Source organism: Uranotaenia lowii, chromosome 1 (assembly GCF_029784155.1).
Source record: "Uranotaenia lowii strain MFRU-FL chromosome 1, ASM2978415v1, whole genome shotgun sequence".
NCBI lineage: Eukaryota > Metazoa > Arthropoda > Insecta > Diptera > Culicidae > Uranotaenia > Uranotaenia lowii.
In genome coordinates, this window is record NC_073691.1 from 153,003,987 (window position 1) to 153,031,894 (window position 27,908).

The 27,908-nt window shown below is 36.2% G+C and overlaps 1 protein-coding gene and 1 long non-coding RNA gene across 3 annotated transcripts in view; one reads left to right on the forward strand and one right to left on the reverse strand.

Annotated features, from left to right (window-relative positions):
* The window catches only part of LOC129740561 (uncharacterized), a 545,556-nt gene that overhangs the window by 128,196 nt on the left and 389,452 nt on the right, over nt 1-27,908 (reverse strand). The gene's annotated exons all lie outside the window — the stretch shown is intronic.
* LOC129740563 (uncharacterized) lies at nt 5,182-27,496 on the forward strand. Of its 2 annotated transcripts, none has more exons than XR_008736281.1 (4): nt 5,182-5,370; nt 5,436-5,566; nt 5,637-5,724; nt 26,706-27,496. It is a non-coding gene; the product is annotated as an uncharacterized LOC129740563 (long non-coding RNA). The 2 variants fall into 2 exon arrangements; XR_008736282.1 differs by having other exon boundaries at nt 27,045-27,496.

The following is a 27,908-nucleotide window of genomic DNA, read 5'->3' on the forward strand; positions in this document are numbered from 1 at the left end:
CCTCATGGCGAACTGCATCCCAGGTCTTTTCTTGTTGAACTGTATGCCTTATTGATAAGTACACGGGACTGGATCACATCCGTTCTCCGAGCTCCAGGAAGCTAACACTTTTAACTCCTTTTCCGAAGACCATTTCCGAAGATCATTTGATCCGAAATCCTGATGGGAAAAAACAATCACGGTTAACTTACGGTATTTTCCAGTGATAACTGACCTTAAAACTTACTTCCATCAACTCCAGAATCGATTGCTGAGCAGGATCCTTTGCCTCCGAGAACATTTTACGCACGATTTCTCTTTTTTTCTCTTTTCGTTCCGATTCCACGCAATTGAAATCGAAATTTTGTGCGCGCCATATTCGCGATTTCGAAACTAATTTTTGACAGCTCGTGTGTGTGCAAGAAAATGTAAACAAACGGGTGGAAATACTAGCTTCTTATAAATCATTATTTTCTTTGATTTGGTTAGGATTTTCAGAAAATGACGGATACAGATTTGGAGTAGAAGGTTCAGAGATTATTGTGAGCTATAGGAGAAAATGTGTATGTACCGTGAAGCATCGCAAAACGACATCAAAAAAGGTCAATTTTTTACCACTCCAAAAACTATTCTGAGTATTTCACATATTTTTGAATGAAAACTCGAGCCAAATGCACATTTTCAATTGCAGTTTGTTAAAAGAGTAGTCAATTAACGTTCCTTTAAAATTTGGGAAAGACCCAACAATTGGTAAGGTAGAATTTTTTATTCGAAAAAAACATAAATTTTTGCTATTTTCTATTAGGTTTCCTTCTGCAGCTGCATACAATCAGACGTAATAATTTTAAAGCTGGAAAGCGGATTTTTATATTTGATGGTGGTTGACATGAAAAAAAATTATATCCTTGGATTACTACACAATTCAAGTTTACTTAAATGCTTTTCAATTGCCATCGTTCAAGGGTTATAAAATGTTTTGTATTTTTATCGGACCTCATGATCTCATTTTTTTTATGGAAAATTATATTTAAACAACCACTAGCCGTAGAAAATTTTAAATTAAAACTTAACATTTTATACTGTCTTAGGCTGAAACTATTTAAATTTTTATATAACGTATTAATTAAATGAAACAACTAAACCAAATCCAATAGTTATAGTTTAAAGTAACAACGAGAAAATCGTTCTTTTATATAGACCAACGAGAATCGCATAAAGTTTAATATGAAGATATGATAAAAAATATTGATTATTGGCAAAAATTAAAAGTTAAGAAAATGGACGAAAAGATTGATTCACATAGGGGCCGTTCAGATACCACATGGACAGAAAAATGAGATTTTTGACCCCCTCCTCCCCCTCCGTGGACATTTGGCAAACCCCTCCCCGTATGTCCACGTGGACAGATTTGAAATTGTTTTTTTAATCTAATTTGTAATAATTTTTATTAATTTCAAAATTATCATATTTATAGCTTGCTTTCAAGTGGCCACAGTTGCTTAAACTTAAACTGGAAAGCTTTGCAATTTTAAGATTTTGATTAAAACATCTTAATATTTATTCACCTTTAGAAAATGTTTTGAAAGTAAGTTTGTCCACGTGGACACTACCCAAACCCCTACCCCCCTCTCCGCGGATATTTTCATACCCCCTCCTCCCCCCTAAGTTGTCCAGGACTTTTTTAAAATGGAATTATCAGATAGAATTGACTCTCCTACCAGGCTAATTTATTTAAATTTACTTTAAAACAAACTCCAATATTTCAAAGGAGTGTTTTTTTTTCAAAATCGTTTGGATTTATGAAAACTTAACTCGAAGCAATGTAAAGTTGTCTATAATTTATCGTTCACCCAGAATGTTGCTCACGCTACATCGTACTACCCCAGATGGCAGCAGCGCAGCTTCGAAAGAGCGGATTGCAAGAAAAAACAGACTAAAATCATCGACAAGGGGTTCGATGTTTTTTCGACTGGTTCCACACGCTCATTCTAATTTGGTCAGCTCACTTTATTTATTCCACATACACAATATGTGTCAAGAAGTTGGATTTCATAAGATTGAAATAAATTAAATGTGTTGAATGATTTTAAAACCGTATGTGTGGAGAAACATACCATCTAAATGTAAATTTTTTGCAGTGTAGATACTGGAATTATAGTGATACGGTGTCATCGAATTCAGTTTTGTATGCTTTGTAATAATCACTGTTAAAGTTATGTAGCAGTTCAAAGGCCGGACCCTGTATATGGCTTCGGGATCTTCCCCGCGCTCTTTCGATGATTGACTTTATTCAGTTGCTTCTCCAGTAAGTAGAAGGGTGAAGAAGGGTGGTGGCCGATAAAAGCTGATGAATTTTGCATTCAGATGTTTGGAAAGTTTAATAAAGCTATTGCTTCCCAATGAGGTTGACGTAGGTTTTGGGGGGAGGAGTACGTTCGAAAACATGTAATAAACAGATGAAGATACTGATAGTCTCACTGATCTTTTAATAAAACCTTGTTAAGCAGATGATTGACGACTGGAATAGGGGAACATGCCCTATTATGCGGCACCTAAGCGAATCGCTGATTTTCTATGTATTCCACGTACAAATTGTGTTAAAAATGGGTGCAATCGTTGAAGAAAATTGTTTTCTACAAATGCCTATGATTTTTTATTACTCAAATTGCTATAGTTGCTTCAAAAACTTGATTTTTAAAAACCTTATTCAAAGCCACAGAACAAAACTGTGTTGCAAATACGCGCCGCCGTGTATTCAATACGCGCCTAGCAGCCGAACACACCCGAAAGCAGCCGAAGACCGAAAACATACCAATACTTACAGACACTTTGAATGAAAATAAAATCAAAATGGACTAATAAAAATTAAAAAAAAATAAAAGTAGATTTTTTGGGCTGAATTAACGCTCAAAATAAGGTTTTAGACTTTTTGTTCATTTTCAATGAAAATTGGCCTTTTTGAAAAATTAATGCTATTTTCAGCCTACTACGATTGGCGCGTTATAACGAGCGCATGGGCCGTGATAAACATACCCATAAAAAGCATAGGGGAACATGCCCTATTATGCGCCACCTAAGCGAATCGCTGATTTTCTATGTATTCCACGTACAAATTGTGGTAAAAATGGGTGTAATCGTTGAAGAAAATTTTTTTCTACAAATGCCTATGATTTTTTATTACTCAAATTGCTATAGTTGCTTCAAAAACTTGATTTTTAAAAACCTTATTCAAAGCCACAGAACAAAACTGTGTTGCAAATACGCGCCGCCGTGTATTCAATACGCGCCTAGCAGCCGAACACACCCGAAAGCAGCCGAAGACCGAAAACATACCAATACTTACAGACACTTTGAATGAAAATAAAATCAAAATGGACTAATAAAAATTAAAAAAAAATAAAAGTAGATGCTCAAAATAAGGTTTTAGACTTTTTGTTCATTTTCAATGAAAATTGGCCTTTTTGAAAAATTAATGCTATTTTCAGCCTACTACGATTGGCGCGTTATAACGAGCGCATGGGCCGTGATAAACATACCCATAAAAAGCATACCATAGCGTGTTCGGTATAATTTTTTAGCATTAAATCGTAGTTTAGATTCTCCTCTATCGATGTGTCAGAAAATATTGTCTTATTCGTTTTTCTCTGCTTGGTGACACTTTATTGAAAGTGTTTTAAAATTTAGATCGAAATGAAGAAAAACCTTAATTGTGAAATTATCACGACACAGGAGCATTTTAAGGAAAAATTCATACTTGCCATGACCAATCACAGCATTTAGAACAAATTGGTAATATTTTGCAGGCTTAAAATGCTTCATATTCTTCAAAACAAGGGTGGCGCGTATTAACCACATGGGGCGTTATATGAACTTTTCCCCTACCATGGAGAGAAGAATTCAGAGTCGATAAATTTCGCACTGAAAATTGATAAAATTGAAACGGTTGCAAAAATTCAACAAACTTTTTCTTCGGAATGATCACAAATCTCAGATCGACAATTCGCCATCTTTTCATAATCTATCGTTAATTTCTAACGTATTTTCAAAATGTTTTGCTCATTGAATTACTTTGTAATCGGAATAGATAACTCTAAAGGGCGAACACGAAATTATTGCGACACATTCAACAGGGTATAACTTTTTTACCATCGGGGAAAAAAACAACCCAATTTTGCACACTTTCTTATTGACGTGTATTGTTTACATGCTGTCAAACTCGAAGTAGTGTTTTTCGATTCAACGAAAATGGAGGTGAGCCAACGTGAGTCGAGAAAACAAATTCTTTCCAAACACCTGGAATGTCCTGACCTGTCGCATTGGCAGTTGGGAAAAATGTTAAACGTTCACCATTCCACCGTCTCCAGAGTGTTGAAGCGGTTCCAGAAGCGGTTGACTTTGGACCACGGCAAAGGAGCTGGAAAAAAACCGGGACCGGATAACAAACCGGACAAAGGGAAAGGTGAAGCGGATGATTAAAGCAAATCCCAACGTCTCAAGCCGTAGTTTGGCTAAAAAGATCGGCATGCCGCAGAGCTACGTCCAAAATGCAAAGAAGAGAGCTGGACTACATACATACAAGATATAGAACTCCTCAAGTCGTGATGAGCGTCAACAATCGACGGCTCAAACTCGGGTACGGAAGCTCTACGAGAAGACGCTGATATAATATATGTAGCTGCTGTATGATGGACGACGAAACGTGTATAAAAGCCGATTTTAAGCAAATTCCGGGGTTGAAGTTTTCCACCGGCAAGAGCAAGTTCGATGTGGACGCCAAATTTAATAAGAAGAAAATGTAGAAGTTCACCTCGAAATATCCCGTTTGGCAGGCCAACTGCTCTTGCGGACTAAGAAGTGAGAATTTCGTGACAAAGGGCACAGTAAATGGCGAGATTTGCAAATCTGAGTTCCAACAGCACGACGAAACTCTGCTATTTTGGCCAGATTTGGCATCATGCCACTATTCTTAAAGTTTGTAACGTTATAATTAAGTTATTGTGGTTGTTTAATTTTGAGCGTGTAGTAATTGTGTTAAATCGAGCCAATTTCGTATAGTTATAGTTTAGAGTATAAGATGTCAATCCAAAACACGTGTAACCACGTACACAAAAATACAGCAAGAAAACAACTGTTAAGCCTAGTCCACACTAGGCAACATGAACCGCGATTTTCGTTATGTGACGAACTTTGTTGTCTGTTGTTGTTGTTGGAAACCTGAGACGGTCTCAGTGTCTCCCGAAGAAAATGGGAGACGCTGAGACCGTCTCGAGACGAACCGTCTTCTAGTGTGGACAAGGCTTTAGAGTGGCAAACGAAATTCGTCATTCGATTGCTGCACCAGACCTCAGCTGTTTTGGAGCAGCAGTAGCAGATTTCGGAGGCTTTTGGAAGGTGAGATAAATCATACAACATGTACACGGAACAAAATAAACAAGTGAGATACTCCCCGAAGGCAGAACTCTGGTGCGTGAGGAATGCTCGGCGTCAGCTAAAGCCGGTTTCTTGGATGCGGAAGACTCACGAGAAGGATCGGTAACCCAAAAGTAAATTAAAGAAGACAACAAATGAAAATAACACAATGCAAAAGGTAGACTCATCCTAACTACTATTACTAACTATTATTTTGAACTAGTCGTGTCACGGTCATGATGTTGTAGAGCACAGTCGAGGGCAGGTTGCCTTCTGGATGCCAATTCATCAAGCGTTCCTAACGACACATTTGGCTGAACCGACGGCACCAACTGGGTGAGTTTTTGTTTATTGTACTACTTGTGTACCTGTATCCACTTCTTTAACTGGCTTCTAGAATTGCTTGAACTTCTTGAACTTACTTGAAATACTATTGACCAGTTTCCCATAAGAATAGAGATTCTGAGCCTCTTTAGGTCCGAACACCCCTACCCCAGTTCTATTATTTATTTATTTTTGACTCATCCGTGAAAAATTGGATCCAGCTAAGAGGAACCGCAGGCCCACCTGACTCCCACAGGTCCCTATCATTGATAGTTCCGTTGTATGGTATGTCTAGGTTGAAAATGGGCTCCATCCAGTCATCATTTTCACAATATAGAAGTTCATTTTAAATCTCTTCAGGATTTTCAGGTGTCCACAGGTCACAGGTTTTTACAGGTGCCCTGTAAAATCACTACTCTTTAAGACTCGAGGCCTGATCACTCCTCTGACGACTCAAGTGTGACTTCTTCTCGAATTAGCTCAAGATTAAGGCACAAATACCTCTCCTCTTCATAACTCAAGACCTGATATCTCCTGTAACGACTCATGATCTAACGATTTTATCTCTCCAGGACTAATTCGTTTATGGATTGTGCTCTTGAGCGTAACGGCGCGAATATGACCCCTAATCTTTGGAAAGGTTTCATCGCCGTTCTTGAAGACGAGGTCATCCGTGGGATATCGCGAATCGACCCATTGAACTTATAGGCTGGGCGAGATAGAAACCTAGGAACTTGTCGGCACTAACGACGTTCATTGTCACAACCGAATTTTGGACTGGGACGACAGCTGATGCTCTTCTGGGAGTTATTAGGATGACTCTGGAGACTTTCATGTGCTTTGTTTGTTGTGTCTCAATGTAGACATCCTAGAAGCAGTGTTTAGTCCTCTCGGAATCACTTTTCTACCGAAAAATAATCCGCAAAGACTTGGCTAATTTCGTCGTTACTACCTGAGATTTAAGCACCGCCAAAAACTTTCGGATTTTAAGATCTTGTACTCTACTAAGTATAACCTAAGTACTAAGTATCCTCTACTAAGTAAAACCTTCAGATAGTAGGTGACTTTTCTTCAAAGACATAGTCAGTTGAAGTTTCTTGATTGATCTACGAGTTTCAGGAAAAGCTACGCTGTAGACCACTTCAAATGGCTAAAATTGACATTTTCTATTGAAGCCGTCTGCAATTTCTGGTTAAAGTTGTCTTAGAAACCTATTGGGGTTAAAATGTCCTGTTGAAGGTTCCCATACACAAATTTAACACATCAATGTTTTTCAAAGATTTAATAAGCGTGCTGTTCAAATTCCTTGATTTATCGTTTACATATTCATAATGATCGAAAATATAAAAAAAATTAAACGAAACTAGTCTAGGTGTACTCTCTGTTTTTTTTCAATTTCAAAAGTCGAATAGAACTTTTTTCTAGCATTCAACCCTACCCTTCCAGGATGTCCCAAACTAAGTAATGGCATTAATTTTTGTTCCCGGTTCCTCGACCACAACACAAAAACCGCATCGGGCACGTCGATTTTCCGTAGGTGTCAAAATCGGTGTGTGTCCATTTGTGGTCTGGGGAATATGTCCGCAGATAACTGTTAATGGAGTGGCTCTTGGTCGGTCCGGGCTAGACACTTGGTTGGTGGCCGAATCTGTGAGAGAAGAGCACTACCCGTAACCATTTCCTCTAGCCCTCAGGCAGATAATCAATATGCAATTAGCCGTGACAAATGGGGCTGGAAGTGTGCTGCCCGGTTGGCTGACTGGCCGTTGCCGATGGTGGTCCATGAATTTTGGAATCACCCAAATAAATAATAATAGCAGCAACAAGCAGTCCAACTATTTGCCACGGTACGTGGTAATATTGTGTGGTTGATTTGGTGTGAGAAGAATGTGAACTTCCGGTTCGGTGAGTGGCCGAATGGTTGCAAAATACTGATACTGTCAAATGTGTTCTGGACCCTTTCCGGGATGGAGCCACGTGGCTTGGGTGAATAAGGGCCAACGTCAATTTAGCTTTAATAGTTCGGTTGCAGCATTGTTGAACCGTGCATTTGGCAGATTTGGAAGAAAACTTTAATCTGATGTAATTTGTGGATTCACTTAGATGGGATGAACTTTTCATCATATTAACATAATTCGAAAATTAAACAGAAAAAACAGACAAAACAGACAAGACAGACAAGACAGACAAGACAGACAAGACAGACAAGACAGACAAGACAGACAAGACAGACAAGACAGACAAGACAGACAAGACAGACAAGACAGACAAGACAGACAAGACAGACAAGACAGACAAGACAGACAAGACAGACAAGACAGACAAGACAGACAAGACAGACAAGACAGACAAGACAGACAAGACAGACAAGACAGACAAGACAGACAAGACAGACAAGACAGACAAGACAGACAAGACAGACAAGACAGACAAGACAGACAAGACAGACAAGACAGACAAGACAGACAAGACAGACAAGACAGACAAGACAGACAAGACAGACAAGACAGACAAGACAGACAAGACAGACAAGACAGACAAGACAGACAAGACAGACAAGACAGACAAGACAGACAAGACAGACAAGACAGAAACTTTTTTAATGAAAAAATTAATCTAAATCGAACTAAAAAATGTCAACAGGAATGCAATTCCATTAGCAAACATTTTCGATGCCGTCGTCGTTTCAAATTTTGCAAAGTGCATTACCAATCACTTTTCAAATTGGAACAAAAACATCAAAATAATTAGATTTCCTTACAATAGGTTTCCGCGCGCAGGGGGCGGTTATTTTTGCATAAATTTTTAAATTGATTCCCTCAGATGCCGGATATTTGTTTGTCATTCAAAGTTTGGTGAGAAAAACAAATGAGTGTAGCTCTATACATAATGGCTTTCAATTTTCCATCTTTCGCGGCAAACCAATTAGTACGGGAACTAATTACCCATATGATAGCATCAAGCGGTACTGCCAGTTTTGAAAATGGCTTTTGCAGCTCATCCACTGAATGGATGGTGGCGTTAGGATCAAATTAGCGTGCATTTCACAACTCAGCTAGGTGCGCAATAATTCGTTTAGTTGATTTATTGTAATTTATTGGGAAATTGTGTCAATGTTTAAAGTAGGAATCGAATGTCAGATCTTTTAGATTTCAAATTTATTGTTTTCATAATAAAACAAGATTAATTTTTCTTAATTTTGATTATTTGAAAATATCTTTTAAAATATAAATGAGAAGCGAATTTTTTTTTTGAGTTTAACTCAAACGTTCAAATGAGTGATTCTCATGAGCGAGAACCATCATCAGTTTGCTTTAAATTTATGACGATAATTCGAATGATGGCACCCTGGATGATGATATGTTTGTGATGATTTAATGAAAATCCCCGTTGAGAATGAATGAACGAATGAATGGGTAAATACGAGTGTTGTTGAAAGGTTGACTTAATTATGGGTTTGGTACACCCATAGAAGAGGTAGCAAAAATCGAATGCCTATTTCGCAAATCTCTGTGCCGAAAATGCACTGAAAAGTGAAAGGTATCAAAGATGATATCATTGGAAAAGCGCTACTGGCTTAAAGACTCGAGCTCCCAAGCAAAGTGATGCATGACCACTACATTCAAGCGAGGACAATGCCAGTTATTAGAAAGCTTGTTAATGCCGGTCCAGCATAAAATTTTATTCCACCTCCATAGAAGTTCATTATTGGAGAAGAGTCTGATTTTTGGGTGTATGGATTAATCCTTGATGTGGTTTGGATGCATTTTTAATTGGAAAAATATGCGACTGTTTTCGATAAACAAATGAGATCGGTAACTAAAAAAAGCACTGGAATAATCGAAACACCAATGCTGATAATACTTTAAGATTTGGTTCTCATGGAACGCTTCATTTGAAATCATGAAACAAAATATAGGAATTCCTTTAAAAAAATAATGCCTAAACTTATGGATTGTTTAAAAGCTCTCTCTTGGCTTTCCCTATTACAGACATCTATTTAGGTCAACCAATTGTGGCCTGCTACTAGATGTTAAATAATAATACGGAACACTATGGGGGAAAAAATTAAATTCAAGCAATTTGAAATTGCCCAACTAACCTTCATTAAATAGATAGATTGAACAATTATCATCGAAAAAAGAAAAAAAACCTGCAACATGACAAATGTCACAAACGGTTACAAAGTAAAGAAATTTCACATCCAGGTATAACGTACAGTTGTCGTTAAATGATTTTTGCATTTTACTAATCAAAAATAGGTTCACCTACATATTTTCATGATCTGGTAAAATTAGAAAAGCTAAGAGATCAAAATCGCTTCGAACTGAGCGTAATCGTCAATCATTAGCGTTGTTTTGACTGTCATATTTTTAGATAAAATAAAATTTTAAAAAACATTAAAAAGCATATGATAACGTTCCCAATTTTTCGTTTGAAGAATAATGTCGAACATTTTTCCGCCGTAAATCAGTGCTTCCTCCGTGTAAGCTCCGGAAATGAATCGGTTGATAATTGCACTGACTCCGTCTGGACTGCCCGGACGAAAATGCACTTTCAGCGGATAGGTTTTTTTTTTCTCAAGGAACTTTTTGCCCGGCATCACCAGCATGCATTCCGAATGTGTTGTTTTGCTTCCACCAATGCGCCCCTCAAAAGAGTGCCAACATCCGGCGGATGCACATGGATAACGGATTGCATAAGCTACGTCGTCGACGACGGCGACGACGACTAGTCATGAATGGCGTCGGGCAGGACGAACACACACACCCATACCCTTACATACTACATGTAAATGACTTCACTCGGAGGCCCCTGATCTACGGCTGATGGTCCGGGTGGTGGCTTATTCTGGACCAGTTGTTGGTTGGCTGGTCAGTTAGCCAGGGCAGCAGTAGAATGAAAACGTGAGCCAATGATGGTGGCTCCAGAGAGTGTGCTACAAAGTGCTACAAGCTTGCTGTTTTTATTTTCAATGGGCACCAGTTTTTCTGCCAGTGCGCGTTGGGGCAATTTGGATAATTAACAGGAATGTTTGGAGGCTGTTTTGGGGTAAAATTAAATTAAGGATGATATGTATGTGTGTTTGATTCAATCGTACCAGGGAGAATGTTAAGTAAATTGTAATTGAAACCATTTGTACTTTGTTACGGCCTGCATGAGTTGTGAATCGTTTTTAAGTTTATTTTATTGTTAATTGTTGTTTAATGTTAATAAAAAAGACCATCTGACGAAAGTGTCTTAATGAAGATAGTGTCTCAACAATGGATAAGGAAAACCTTCAGGCGGATAACGCACAGGTGGTGAAGCTTGTACCCAAAGGCACCGATACGAGCACGTTGCGTTTCGTGTCATTCAAAGTAGGCTTTGATCCTGGGCTTAAGGATAAGGCTTTGGACCCTGAAACTTGGCCAAATGGATTCAGTTTTCGAGAGTTCATCAACTACGACAGGAGCAATCAGTTTCGCGGTCGTATTTAAAGATGGAAATTTGCTGTTTGGACACTTGGGACGCACTGAAACTAGCACTATGGAGGCCCCGGAGCCCTTCGTCACAGTCGCGCAGTTTCCAGCCAGCGGCAACAGTCGTCCCGGCCTTGTGTTCGAAGTAGGCAACGGGGCTCTCCAACATGTGCTATCAGGCAAGTACAAATTTTTAAATTCTGATGCGTTAAGTGGTCGCCCGTCGCCTTTCAGAATCCGCCTTGATCATGGAAACTTTGCTGACGGTGTACTCCTCTACTATCAGAACGTTCGTGGCTTAAAATCGAAAATATCTGAATGTTTTGTTTCCACATCAAAGCTCGGTACCATCCAGTCAACTTTTCAAGAAAGAAATGTCTCTAATAGCTGTCGTAGTCGGGGCGGTGGAGTGCTTATAGCCGTGTCAAGTAAGTTTAGCTCGTCCATAGTCACTTTTTGTAATAGCAGTAGTATAGGAAATTCATGAGCAAAAGTGTCCTATGAACAAAGTTCATTTTTAATCGGTTTATCGTATATCCCACCTGTAAGAAGTCAGAATAGCTTAGTGTTAAATTTGCATGTTGAGGCTTTATCAGAAGCTAGATGGAAAGAGCCATCACAGACAAACAGGCAGGACACTTGGAACAAAATATGCCGAATTTTTCGCAAAGTGATAGCACTGCCATCTGTTGTCGACATTGCCTATTAACCATTCTAAAGGAAAAAATGATCATGGTAGCTCATGCAAAAGTTAGGTAATTAAAACTCAAGCATAGCAACCAGTCAACTGATTGTTTACATTCCGATATAGGTATGTTAGTACGGTGCCGGGTGTTTTTTCAGTTTTTCGATTAAAAAGTGAAATTGAGAATGCTTAATTATTGAACAGAACTGACATTCTTCCAAATTATAATACAAGTCCAAATTGTGCGTACTTATTAAACGAAAGAGTTTGATATATTTGCTGCCATGCTGTCCGAATTTCTGCTTTGTGGATGCAAGCAACATACCACCCAAAGAATAAACCAACAGGTCTTTATTTTGGCCGAAAAATCAGATTTACGAAAGTTATTAAGAATGTTGTTAATGGAATAAAATACAGTTTATCATGTTGTGAAATACTTTTCTTTTATTACATTTGTTCATACTTTGAAATGGCGTATAGAAGCGATTATGTGAAATAAGGTCCCGTCGATGAATAATTTGTTTTTTTTTTAAATTTGCAGTAAAATAAATCTATCTTATTACCATTTACATACCGTTGATCAACAGAAATACTCAAACATTACTCTATAGAAATTAAAGATTTGCATATGAACATACCAAAATTTCCTATTCTGTTCTCAAACAAAGTTTGATCGCTTTAATAATGCTTAATCCTGTAATATACTGGAAAGGAGCAACTAACTTCCGAAGTACAGAATCAGCTTAACTCCTGTTGATAGTTCGAAGAAGAATGTGTTTTGTTGTCTTTCATGATAGGAATCAAGAAGGAAATCAAGAAAACCTTTTCAAAAGTTACGATTCTACAAATCCGAATATTATTGATCGAAATTCGGCGAGGTGTTCTGGCTGGATTCGGGTAGACAAACTTATTGCATGGAAATAAAAAATAACATCTTCAGCTTGTGTTAGAGTGCCTCAGGTATCCTTAACGCTCTTGTTGGGGAGCGAACGTTTGAAATTAGCTTCGATTGGGAAGGTACCGATTCACTATTTCAAGTATCGACATTAATATGTATATTGGAATCGCCTGTCTTCATCGTTCCTGAAAAAAACTGTTCAGAAATGTAAAATTTCCAAGAAAAAGACAGCATTAGTAACTACTTACTGTGTATTTAGGAAACGACTAATATCCTTCGAATATCTTCTACTTTCATAATTGATTGGATGTAGTCCCCCCCGCATGTATGGTAAACAACGGAAAGAAATCGGATATACAGATATCGCATCCAATTTAAACCAATTTCGTCTCCACTTTCTTCATACTTTCAAAAAGGACTGTTATTGAGTTGTTGAGTCGTTAAGAAATAGTAAACAAAAATAACACAATAAACAGGGCTACCATGATGGAAAATTGTGATTTCCAAAAAGGTTGAGCAGAGCTACCTGGTGGCGACATTGCCTAGCTTCTAAGTTAGTTTTGCGAAGAATGAAAACGGAGTGTCTTGTCTGTTTGTCTGTGAAGCCATCATGCGGTATTAATTCCTTGCTGATTTTAACCAACCACAATTGTTCCTGGTCATAGCAACAAATTGGTGGTCAATTCTGCATCAGTATGGGAGAGTGGGGAATCATAGTCCACTTTTTTTCGTTGTTCCATAACTTCTTTATTATAAAAGATAAAATGAAAATATAAAATGGTATAGTTTTATACATTTTCAAGGTATCATAAGGTATTTTTTTTAATAATTTTTAATAAATTATTTTTCCCAAATTCTGACTGTTTAAAAAAAGCAATATTTTTTGGATTTGGAAAAATGGTGGGGAATCGTGGGCCACTAAATCCAAATTGACCAAATAACATTCAAAGTTTATGAGTTCACCCAAAACTGTGATTTCCTTATTCATTTCTTTATTTTAAAGCAATTTCAGACGATGTTATAAAAAAGAGAGCTGTGTATGATCGCATAGATTCCAAAACCTGGCTCGCGAACGTTTTGGCAAAATTTCTTATATAGGATGGACAAAATATTTTTCATAACTCTTAATTTTGCACAAGAAACTTTACAGATAGGAAAAACGTATTTTAAGTTCTGAATGTGTTTAAAAACATAAAGATAAGGTGGTTCAAGATGAGTGCCCCACGATTCCCCACAAGCTATGATTTGCAAATTGGTTGCGTTTGTGTGATTTATTGATATTTCATCAAAAATTCCTTTTCCACGTGAAAGATCATGAGAAAACTAAGATCATAAGCGTATGAGCATATTTTTGTTATGCACTTTAGGTTCCCCATCGATGAAATAAGCGGGTGTTTTTTTTAATTATGTTAGTAAATTTTTCAAACTCTTTTAAGTTTGATAAATAGAAGAAGCATATGATGCGTATTTCAGTCAACAACATATAGAAATACATGCTCACGCAAAGCGACAACGATGACAGATGGTTTGAGATTTTTATCTCAACACACATCGGAGATATTAAACGTGGCCCATGTTTCCCCATGGCCCACGATACCCCACTCTCCCCTACTTAATATGGCTAGTGCTACTTTTTTGGACGGCACTGGTGGAATGGTGTACAAAACCTTCAAAATCGGACGTTGGATTTGGTTTTCACAGACGAATCAATCTTGAACAGCCCAGTTATTGGAGCAAGTGATGTCGTTGTACCAATTGACGTATACCATTAGACTGAGTCGATTTGAGGTCATTTTTGAATTTCCCAAACCCTGGGGTCTTAAAAGCTTCGTCGTGGTCCAAAACTCATCCATGATTTTTTGCAGAATTTTTAAGTAACGTTTACATGAGTAAATTTGAACTTTTAGGTTTGTATGGGAAAATTGAATATTTTGTACTGAAAAATCAACATCGTTTTTGTTTCTTCTGTGGAACCAAGCCAGCTAATGGTTTTTGTGCCAATTTATAAAATTCTTTTAAGAAATTTTCCGCTGAACAACTTTGTCGAAGACCGTAACTTCGTATCTTATTAGGCAGAAAAGTTATTAGCAGTTTAATAGGGGTATGTCTTTTCGCATTGATAAACATCAAATTCAATTGACATCACTGCTGGAGCCTCGCGAAGTATTGCATGAAAAGTAGTCATGCAATACCTCGTTAGGCGCCCTGCAGTGATGTCAATTGAATTTGATGTTTATCAATGCGAAAAGACATACCCCTATTAAACTGCTAATAACTTTTTTGCCTAATAAGATACGAAGTTACGGTCTTCGACAAAGTTGTTCAGCGGAAAATTTCTTAAAAGAATTTTATAAATTGGCACAAAAACCATTAGCTGGCTTGGTTTTACAGAAGAAACAAAAACGATGTTGATTTTTCAGTACAAAATATTCCATTTTCCCATACAAACTTAAAAGTTCAAATTTACTCATGTGAACGTTACTTAAAAATTCTGCAAAAAATCATGGATGAGTTTTGGACCACGACGAAGCTTTTTAGACCCCAGGGTTCGAGGAATTCAAAAATGACCCCAAATCGACTCAGTCTAGTATACCATCCTCTGCTTGAATTCATCATTTCATTCCCGAGTCCGGTAGCTATTGTAGAGGCTTTCGACTCATCTGCACGTGACTTTCGTAGGACTGATTTCGATCTCATGAACCTAGTTCTATCTGAAGTGGACTGGACAAATCTTCAAAGATGCACTAGTGTAGATGTAGCCGTGAATTCTTCTGCGTAATTATGGACGATGTTTTTGATAAATCTGTGCCCATGGCTCGCCCTCCACTCAGACCTCCTTGGACACGTTTAAATCGATTGAAACGGCTGCGCTCGAAATTTCTACGACCATTCAGTATTTCTAGATGCCGATTAATTTAAATGAAACATAACGATGCTACCAAACAACATCGAATCTACAATCGATTATGCTATCGCCGTTATGTAAATCGTACTCAAAGTGAACTTCGTCGGAACCCGAAAAAGTTTTAGAATTTCGTGAATAACAAACGAAAGGAATCCGGTCTACCTGCCGAAGTACATTTAGATGATAGAAATCGCTAATCGCTAATTAGTCCGCTACTTTTTTGCTGGCAAATTTATTTTATTACGGGATTGCTGTTGAAATAACGGATAAACAAACTCCACTAGGTGCCATTTTTCAAGCCGGAATGCTGATAAATGTTATTTTCTGCAAGGTGATGGAGTTTTTTCAGCCGTAATTTTTCTATAAATAAAGTTATAAAATAAATACATAAACAAAAATGTAGCGGACTAATCACAGGTTTTTTTCCGAAACACTCGGTTACGTCAAACCTGGTAGTCTTTACATCATTCTGCATATCCAATATGGATTGTGGCAAACAAGTATACGCAATTTACACGGACATCAGTGCGGCATTTGACTCAGTGAATCACATAATTTTACTTTAAAGTTAAAACGCTTGGGATTATCTGAGAGATTATGCGCCTGGATCAGAAGCTACTTAAGTTATTGTCGTCTTGCTGTTAAAATCGGATCCTCCGAATCTCCAGATTTCATTCCGACTTCAGGGGTACCACAAGGAAGTAATTTGGGCCCTTTATTGTTTACCCTGTTCTGCAATGATATTAACATGCTGCTTGTTGGATGCGGAGTACTCATGTACTAGGACGATTTGAAATTTTTGTTTGATCGTTAACAGCTTGGCAGATTGTCAGATATTACAGCGATTCCTCGATACGGTTGTAAATTGGTGTGATGTTAACCTACTGGCCTTAAGCGTCTCTAAGTGCTGTATCATAACATTTGGACGCAAGAAACTTCCATTTTTGTACGATTACAATATCCAGGGTGAATTCCTACATCGTGTTGATCAAATAAAGGACCTTGGCGTTGTTTTGGATAGTTATTTGATATTTAAGCGTCACTACTGTGCTACACTTGAAAAGGCTAACCAAATTCTGGGATTTGTCATACGTCTGAGCAAAGAATTTACATATCCTGTTTGCCTACGAGCTCTGTATTGCTGCCTGGTCCGTTCAATACTAGAATCTGCAAATCTGGTGTGGTGGCGATTTGAAGCTATGTACATTAGACTAGTTCATTTTTCGGTTTTTTTCGCAGATCAAAGCCGGACTCATATGGGTTGTTCCTCATGCATTTTCAAGTATTTCTGCCAAATTTGAGATCTTTTGAACTAAACTCTGTTCTGCGCAATGAGTTTTTGTGAAAAAAGACCATTTTTCTTGAAAATATTCTTATGAGAGTTCTAGCAAGCCACTGTTAATATTAAACGATAATTTTATGATGCATGGTGGTTGATATTATAACCATTTTTATGAATCTGTTCTAGATAATCGTTCAAAACAAACCGAAAAAATTTAAAAAATCATAAACTACCAACTTGTACAGAAATTTTACTTACAAGTTGAGAGTTAAAAATCTGTAGTAAATCAGAAAAAAATATGTTTCACAAAATCTTTTTTTATTATAATAGCCCTGTTTATTACCATTCATTTGATGCTTAAAATGTAATTATCGCTAGAATAGGAGCAAAGTTATTCAAATATTTATGCACCAGTTTTTAAATCATATTTGTGTTCCTATTCAAGTTTTAGCTTCATGCAACATGAAAAACGTGGCATCAAGAGGACTTGCTTACAACTTGATCAAAGCGCGCGCTTTTTTTAACTCCAGGCCCCGTCATGGGGTACTTGATTGAATAAAATATCCTTTCTTGTGTACAAGTTGGTGTGGAGCAAACTTGAATGAAAAATATTTTATCAAATCAAATATGTTGCAAACATCTTCAAATAACTTGACCGCTATACAACCAATTTGTATATTTATTGCATCAATAGAAAGGTAATAAAAAGGGCTAGCTTTACAAAAAAAGATTTTGTGAAATAATTTTTTTCTGATTTACTACAGATTTTTAACTCTCAACTTGTAAGTAAAATTTCTGTACAAGTTGGTAGTTTATGTTTTTTTAAATTTTTTCGGTTTGTTTTGAACGATTATCTAGAACAGATTTATAAAAATGGTTATAATATCAACCACCATGCAACAAAAAATTACCGTATTATAATGACAGTGACTTGCTAGAACTCTCATAAGAATATTTTCAAGAAAAATCGACTTTTTTCACGAAAACTCATTGCGCAGAACAGAGACTAGTTCAAATGATCTCAAAATTGGCAGAAATACTTGAAAATGCATGAGGAACAACCCATATAAGTCCGGCTTTGATCTGCGAAAAAAACCGAAAAGTGAACTAGTCTAATATACATGGGTAGCGCGTTTTGAAGCGGTTCAACGGAAATTCGTTAGTAATGCTCTGCGTGATCAACCGTGGGATAATCCTCGAAACCTGCCACCTTATTTACAACGTTGCGCTTTGCTTGGCCTTCACATGCTGTCGGATCGCCATTCCATCGGTCAATCACTATTTGTGGCGAAAATTCTCAGAAACGAAATCGACTGTTCTTGGATACTCTCCCTTTGTAATATTTATGCCCCAGAAAGAGCTCTGCGAAATCGTGACTGGCTTTCACTGGAATCGAGAAATGAGAAAGAGATACACGCTATAGCAGCAACGACTCCTTACGTTCCGCAAAAATTAGCTTCTTACGCCATTATGCTCTCTTTGATTATGCTCTGAATCTGAACTGCAACATTTAAACGCTTGATCAAATCTAACATAAGTGACCAGTTGAGAAACAACTCATTAGAAAACTCATAATGTACGATTAGTTAGACCTAGTTTTAAGTAAATTATTAAGACACTTACTGCCGTTGGACGCATAATTGTCACATGTGACATTTCGACGTTTCTGACTTTTTGATGCCAATCGTCATATTTTGATGCGTATTATTGACATTCTTTGTCAAAACATAAAGTTTATTCTAGAAATTTCAAGAAAAATTCAAAGTCAATTTGTCACATAATTTGTCGACTTAGTTTCTATAAAATTTGCCGAAATGCCAATTCAGATTAGAATCAATATGATTTCAGCGGCGATTGAAATCAGATAACACCAATGTTTTTCCCTGAAAACATCTCTGTTTTATTTTAATTTTTGAAAACATTCGCCGGTTGGAAACCCACCAACTGATTCTGAAAAGTAAATTATCAACTGAAATGAATACCGAAAGTCATACATGCAGTCTGCGATCCTGGCCCGGATAGAGACCAATTTCAATTACCAACCCTCGCTGCAACCAGAAACCAGTTTGTAAATGAGATTTTCCCCGAAAGTTACAGATCTGCCACAACAGTGTTGTTGACTTTCGAGGCTCGACAAATAACCGAATGCCTATGTTGTGTGATGACAAATTTGATTAATTTGTCATCAAAACACAAAAGCGCGCACACAAAAACAAATCGGGGGATTCGATTTGCTGAATCCTTTTCCACCCGCACATTGGTTTTCGCCCCTCCCCCCCCACTTCCACTCGCTCGAAAAACTATCGGATCTAATTTCCATAAATAATGCCATTGCGTGGGTGTTTGGAGCTTTGTTTGTTTTGATGTATTTGAAAACGGATACAATTGGATATCTGGGCGCAAATATTGCCAATTCCCCTGGAGGGGTGAGAAGATTGAAATGAATGTTTCCCCCGTCTTGTAGCTGCCACACCTTTTCCCAATTTCAATGGTTGAGTTTGCTTATCGCAAATATTAATGGAAAGAGCTGGCTCTATTCAAACTTGTGGTAAACTAATTGGTAGAGGGATTACAATTGAATGTACAATAAAATGACCTTTAACTTGTTATGAAATGAGAAAAGCGCTGAAAAATAGTTCCAATAAGTGGATTTTTTCAGCATGAGTCGTAAATTTATCCAACGAGGATTGCCGAGTTGGATAATTACGTGGAGTGCTGAAAAAACTAAGTTTTGCAACAAGTTGGATACACAATTCTATGCTTATTCGAAAAATTCCCTAGAAAGTCAATTAAAGACTTTTCACAAATAACCGTACACTCAGAGGAAATCTTACTATAAATTTCATAAGATACATCTTGTGAACCACTTTTTTGCGTCCAAACTTATTTTTCATAAGAGTCTTATGAAATTCTTTCAATTTTCATACGAAGTTCTTATGAAAAATAGAAGAAACGGCATTGTGAAAAAGTGATGAACACATTCATTCATAGCATCAGTTTTTTTTCATCATCTAACAGTACGAAGCAATCGCCAGTTCATAGTTATTATAGTTTTCCTTCAATGTTAAATGTTATTGTTATCTTCGGAATGGTAAGTTCGATTTGATGTTTTTGGTGTGAACGTTGAATATATTAGTAAACTAAAATACATTATTTGTTTACTTTTCAGCAAGCTGATCGGCAAAAAACGAAAGGTCGAAGATTAAGATGCGGCAAAAAAAAACTTTGATGGAGCCGTCTGTTGATGCGCTGCTGATGGTGACCATGAAAGATTTAATTTTAAACAAATTTGGCAAAGAATAAAGTGAATGTTTTCAGCATGAAATATCGAGAATTTTTCTTATTAGAAAGTGATTTACTGTTTCCATAAGAATCTCTTATGAAAAGCAACAACCTCTCATTGAAGTAGGCGTTCATCTTCAGAATTCATTCGCGTCATAAGACAATCTTATGAATTTCATTAATTTTTCTTATGGCGCCACTTCATAAGAGAATCTTATGGCATACATAATAGTATTTTTCTGAGTGTATGTGTCCGACAATGCAAATGCTCTGATCAAGATGGTTGTGGATTATTCTCTGCAAATTAAAAAAGTTTCAAAAAACCACTTGTCGATACTGTTTTAAGTGTCGAAATGTTCACTTTTCAAATAAATATAATGGGGTGCATAAAAAACATGTTTGCTGATTCGCTCAATACCGTTTCTAAATAGAGAAATAAGGGCATAACGAGCACCCTGGGCGAACTGAACACCCCTCTTTTCTAAGGAAATACGTATTATCTCGAATAAATTTTCATGAGGAACAGTTTTGTAGTTCCTATAGTATTATTTTTTCAGAAAACAGAAATTCCCTATCATCTTTACTGAAATATCTAAAAAACGAACTAGGTTCTCAAGTGACGAAAATGTTATAATTTTTGAGCGCCGGAAAATAAGCTAAATGGTTTAATCATCTTGCATCAACGTGATGTTCACATTGTTCACCAATTTTCACCATCATTAAATCTGTGATTTTTCACTTTAATCAATTTTAAAAGGGATTATAACTTAAACTTTTCAACTCGGGGTGAACAGAGCACCATTGATCGGGGCACGATGAGCATTTTCTGGCTGTCTAAATAACTATCATTCCGTTTAAAAAAATATGACGAACACCATTTGAAATATGAATCTTAGATTCTTTTTAAAAATTTTTGAGTGTGAAGTGCGAATCTAAATTCATAATGTGATATCTGAATTATAATTTTGAATCTGAAATCTGACTCTGAAATCTGAAATCTGAATCTGAAATCTGAATCTGAAATCTGAAATCTGAAATCTGAATCTGAAATCTGAATCTGAAATCTGAATCTGAAATCTGAATCTGAAATCTGAATCTGAAATCTGAATCTGAAATCTGAATCTGAAATCTGAATCTGAAATCTGAATCTGAAATCTGAATCTGAAATCTGAATCTGAAATCTGAATCTGAAATCTGAATCTGAAATCTGAATCTGAAATCTGAATCTGAAATCTGAATCTGAAATCTGAATCTGAAATCTGAATCTGAAATCTGAATCTGAAATCTGAATCTGAAATCTGAATCTGAAATCTGAATCTGAAATCTGAATCTGAAATCTGAATCTGAAATCTGAATCTGAAATCTGAATCTGAAATCTGAATCTGAAATCTGAATCTGAAATCTGAATCTGAAATCTGAATCTGAAATCTGAATCTGAAATCTGAATCTGAAATCTGAATCTGAAATCTGAATCTGAAATCTGAATCTGAAATCTGAATCTGAAATCTGAATCTGAAATCTGAATCTGAAATCTGAATCTGAAATCTGAATCTGAAATCTGAATCTGAAATCTGAATCTGAAATCTGAATCTGAAATCTGAATCTGAAATCTGAATCTGAAATCTGAATCTGAAATCTGAATCTGAAATCTGAATCTGAAATCTGAATCTGAAATCTGAATCTGAAATCTGAATCTGAAATCTGAATCTGAAATCTGAATCTGAAATCTGAATCTGAAATCTGAATCTGAAATCTGAATCTTAAATCTGAATCTGAAATCTGAATCTGAAATCTGAATCTGAAATCTGAATCTGAAATCTGAATCTGAAATCTGAATCTGAAATCTGAATCTGAAATCTGAATCTGAAATCTGAATCTGAAATCTGAATCTGAAATCGGAATCTGAAATCTGAATCTGAAATCTGAATCTGAAATCTGAATCTGAAATCTGAATCTGAAATCTGAATCTGAAATCTGAATCTGAAATCTGAAATCTGAATCTGAAATCTGAATCTGAAATCTGAATCTGAAATCTGAATCTGAAATCTGAATCTGAAATCTGAATCTGTAATCTGAATCTGAAATCTGAATCTGAAATCTGAATCTGAAATCTTAAGATAAGTTAACCACCGTTAATTAATTTTGTAAATTTATTTTTCGGCATATCGGTGAAAAGTAGTTATGAAATTGATAAAGATGGATAGAGAAGTGAGAAGAAAATTTACAGATGTTGAAAAGAGCGAAAGAGCATTTTTGCGAGGAAACTTATTAACGTACACCATACTTTACCCTGCAACATTTCATTATTTAGGAGAAGTAGTACCGGGATAGAGGTGGCACTACCTTAACCTATACAATGAAATCTGGTTGGTCCGAAGTCTACATGTGGTGGACACGTATACTCCGGACCAACCAGATTTCATTGTATAGGTTAAGGTAGTGCCACCTCTATCCCGGTACTACTTCTCCTAAATAATGAAATGTTGCAGGGTAAAGTATGGTGTACGTTAATAAGTTTCCTCGCAAAAATGCTCTTTCGCTCTTTTCAACATCTGTAAATTTTCTTCTCACTTCTCTATCCATCTTTATCAATTTCATAACTACTTTTCACCGATATGCCGAAAAATAAATTTACAGAATCTGAAATCTGAATCTGAAATCTGAAATCTGAAATCTGAATCTGAATTCTGAATTCTGAATCTGAATTCTGAATCTGAAATCTGAATCTGAAATCTGAATCTGAAATCTGAATCTGAATCTGAAATCTGAATCTGAAATCTGAATCTGAAATCTGGATCTGAAATCTGAATCTGAAATCTGAATCTGAAATCTGAATCTGAAATCTGAATCTGAAATCTGAATCTGAAATCTGAATCTGAAATCTGAATCTGAAATCTGAATCTGAAATCTGAATCTGAAATCTGAATCTGAAATCTGAATCTGAAATCTGAATCTGAAATCTGAATCTGAATCTGAAATCTGAATCTGAAATCTGAATCTGAAATCTGAATCTGAAATCTGAATCTGAAATCTGAATCTGAAATCTGAATCTGAAATCCGAATCTTAAATCTGAATCTGAAATCTGAATCTGAAATCTGAATCTGAAATCTGAATCTGAAATCTGAATCTGAAATCTGAATCTGAAATCTGAATCTGAAATCTGAATCTGAAATCTGAATCTGAAATCTGAATCTGAAATCTGAATCTGAAATCTGAATCTGAAATCTGAATCTGAAATCTGAATCTGAAATCTGAATCTGAAATCTGAATCTGAAATCTGAATCTGAAATCTGAATCTGAAATCTGAATCTGAAATCTGAATCTGAAATCTGAATCTGAAATCTGAATCTGAAATCTGAATCTGAAATCTGAATCTGAAATCTGAATCTGAAATCTGAATCTGAAATCTGAATCTGAAATCTGAATCTGAAATCTGAATCTGAAATCTGAATCTGAAATCTGAATCTGAAATCTGAATCTGAAATCTGAATCTGAAATCTGAATCTGAAATCTGAATCTGAAATCTGAATCTGAAATCTGAATCTGAAATCTGAATCTGAAACCTGAATCTGAAATCTGAAATCTGAATCTGAAATCTGAATCTGAAATCTGAATCTGAAATCTGAATCTGAAATCTGAATCTGAAATCTGAATCTGAAATCTGAATCTGAAATCTGAATCTGAAATCTAAATCTGAATTCTGAATCTGAAATCTGAATCTGAAATCTGAATCTGAAATCTGAATCTGAAATCTGAATCTGAAATCTGAATCTGAAATCTGAATCTGAAATCTGAATCTGAAATCTGAATCTGAAATCGAAAGCGAAATTTCAAAACTGACTAATATGAAATTGTTACTACAGATTTTTAATGAAAATTTCGAAAAGAAAAACATTTTTGAAATCTTATCATTTAATGAACATTGATTCATAACAATCTGATTACTTTTACAATACTTGAATGTCTGCTATAATATTTTAACCGCCGTATATTTATGATTCGAAATTTTAGATGCCGTTAACATTTATTTGAAAAAAACCTTTCAGACTTATTTCTGCACGTTTTTTGTCAGTTAAGAATTGATGACGTTAAACTCCTTTTTAATCAATGTTATAACGAATGTTTTCTCTGATTAATTTTTATGCGATGGGAAATCCTCCATCATCTGAAATCTTTCATCGCCAATTGAATGTACACCAACGTTAGGAGCTTTCACCAGCAACGTTCCAATTCCATGGCCAAAGTTCATCATATTGAGTGGAAATTTGCAGTTTTCTAGTTAATTTGTGGTTGAAAGTTACTCTCTTGGAGCGGCAGCCAGCCAGCTTTACAGTCTATTCTTCTCGTTTGACTTTCGAACGGAACACAGTTCAACATCCGGCAAAAGTCCTGGCCAATCGGCCCGGATGTAGTTGGTTCAAGGGCTTTTCAGTCAATGGAATGTGCCGTGTGCGGAAAGTTCTACCTTTCATTCAGCGAACCAATCAACGATTGGTTTTCCTTAACAGTATTGAGTTCCAATTGAATCCCAAAAGAAAAATCATCATTTAAATACAAATCTGAATACCTAAGCTAATTTTTTGGGAGTTTAATTCAAATGCACAACACTGTGCCCGGTCCTGTTTCCCAAAACTGATGTACAAATCCAGTTCAACATTATCATTTTACTACTTATTGGGGGGAAGAACAGAGGCGATGTCAGATTTGTGCAAACAACTAGCTGCAACAATCTGTCTGTTCCGGGAATGCGTTTCAATCGAATGGCAGCTCTTTCCTATGAAGTTTGATATATGTTTTTCGATTCTAAATTTCATTGAACTGAATAGGAAAGTCACCGCAGCCTGTAGTCTATTGTAGGGACGGCATCGTGGATCGAATTTTATAGGTATCCAATCCACTCCCTGGAACTTACATCAAATACTCAATATGATTTGTTGATTTCGATCAAACAGAATTGAATAATGAGCTTATTTTTGTCATATTGACTTTGGAATCCGGAATTGCAATTATCTATATAATGTCAATTTTTCTAAAGCTGTAGTAATAATTTGTGATCTCGCGGTTAGGCCTTACTCATGTATTTTGGACCACTAGGCGATGTGTTTTTTTTTATAACATTTGAATTTGCAAGAAAATATGAAAAATTTCAAATTGACATAAAGTTCGAAAAACAGCACCTTTTGAAAATTTTCAAAAATTCTTGTTGGAACTTACAGTACCGTTCATAATTGTATAGAAAATGGAAGCACGCACTTTGTCACATCGACTTTGAACTTCCATAACTTTTTACTCTGATGATATTTTTTGATCAAATTTTCTGCGTTAGATAGATCAACTATGACACTATGGAGTTTGATTTTCTGGTTTTTCTTTGTCCTGAAATACAGTAATTCTACGAAAATTTGACTTTTTGGACTGTTACCATTCAAACTGCAATATCTCAGAAACGACGGTACATTTTTCATTGAAATTTTGCAGAGTGATTGTTGAAATATTAAGATAGCATGTCTGAAGTTTTTGAAAATTTCTATCGATGGGATAAAAAGTTACGTGAGGTACAATATTTCAGGCATGAACCTAGAAATGCGATTTCTATAGAATTTTGGACGAATGTTTCCATATAAAATCCTATTTTATGTTTAACAACCAGGAAATCTATTTAAACCAAAAAAAAACAAAACATTATCGCGAGATTCTGTTTTCAAAACACAAATAGATCATTTATTCCATTTTTTCTGTTTTTCATTGCTTTTGCCAGACATTTTTCGATTAACTTGTGGATGGAAACGATATTGTTCTCATGAATCGTCCAAAATTTTATAGAAATCGCATTTTTAGGTTCATGCCTAAAATATTGTACCTCACGTAACTTTTGATCCCATCGATAGAACTTTTCAAAAACTTCAGACATGCTATCTTAATACTTCAACAATCACTCTGCAAAATTTCAATGAAAAATGTACCGTCGTTTCTGAGATATTGCAGTTTGAATGGTAAAAGTCCAAAAAGTCAAATTTTCGTAGAATTACTGTAACTCAGGACAAACAAACTCCAGAACATTTTAACTTTATGATATAATAGTGTCATAGTTGATCTATCTAACGCAGAAAATATGATCAAAAAATATCATCAGAGTAAAAAGTTATGGAAGTTCAAAGTCGAAGTGACAATGCGAGTACTTTGAATTTCTATACAATTATGAACGGTACTGTACGTTTTTCTATTTGTTTCTCCGGCATCTTTAAATAGCAGCAGATTTCTGCTGCCACGAGCAGAACTAAAGCATTGTTTACGTTCCTCTTGCTACACTCAGAACCAAAACAACCCAAAAATAAGAACGCAAGCGCATCAAAACAAAGTTCGATTGGCTGTCTTAATTATGGGCCAAAAGCAAAGTTTGAAACTCGAACTGACCACCCAAAAAAAATCCCTTTGATTTCAGTTAGTTTCTCATTAATTCTACTTTAATGTTTTCCAGAAAACGTCTGTTCATCAATTGGTGATTGTACCACTGATAAGCTGATATAACTCCCCCTGCGGAGGAGATAATTTTTCATCGCTTAGATCTCCTGGCGCCAACTAGCTCATCATTCCCTCAGCTTCGTTTCCCGATCATGTAATAATACCAGATTAAGATTTTTTTGAAAGTCTATATATTTTTCAACGTGCCATTAGAACACGTGAAGTAATTTTTGAATGCTAGCGTCATCACTTCCTGTGTATTAATCACTTACTAAGCAGTTAAGACACAAACCTTTTGTTGATGGAAATGTGGTGCAGAGTTATATCAGTTTATCAGTGATTGTACCTTCTTCAGAAGTCCTATCTACCAGATCTGAATTTTCGTCATACCTCCAGCGAATTTCCGGAAGGGTGAAAAACCGTTGGGAAACCGGAACAACTGGATCAGAATCTGGAGTAATCGCAACATTTTTCTAACGGGAGCTCCGCCGGATATCACTATGCTAGATGGTCTAAATTATGTGAGGGCACGTGAAGTTTCTAAAAAGTGCCAATCGCCGTATGTTTTTGACATGACGAAAATTCGACTGTTCTGCAAATCAATCGTAGCCACAGATACTATCCACTGAAAAGTCAATTCCAGTGACGATTGCAGCCTCGTTTTTCTTCCGGGTGCATCGTGCAGGTTAGTTTTGAAAGAAAATTGAAAGTTTCCTAAATCCCGTTCTTTATGAAACTAACAGCATTCTGTTATACCTGACCGTATTAATTGAAAATTGCTCCGGGAAAAATTGAATTTTTCGAAAACTTGCCGAGGTGTACAATTGTGATAAAAGTTTTGGAAAATAAAATATGTTTAGACAATATGAACAAAAATATTGTCTTGATCAAATTTTTACAATCCCTTTTGATAATTTGTTCATTAAATGAAAAAATCCCAAAAAAATCCCTGCCGCATGACATGCCCCAAAATAAGGTTGCGAAAATGACCTTTATTCTTAAGTTTGGGAAAACCCCCTTAAACTAATTTTCGTCTGGAGTCAGATTCATCCGATTTTGCTGCATTTCAACTTGGTTTTGGGTTAGACCGGCCTACAGTGTATGTCCAATTCGCAATCAAGAACAATAGATCAATGATTGATGATGACAGGTGAGGATGATAAAAGCGGGCGGTTTAAATCAAGGCGGGTAAAGCTTCAGGTGTGTTCTTATACCAATG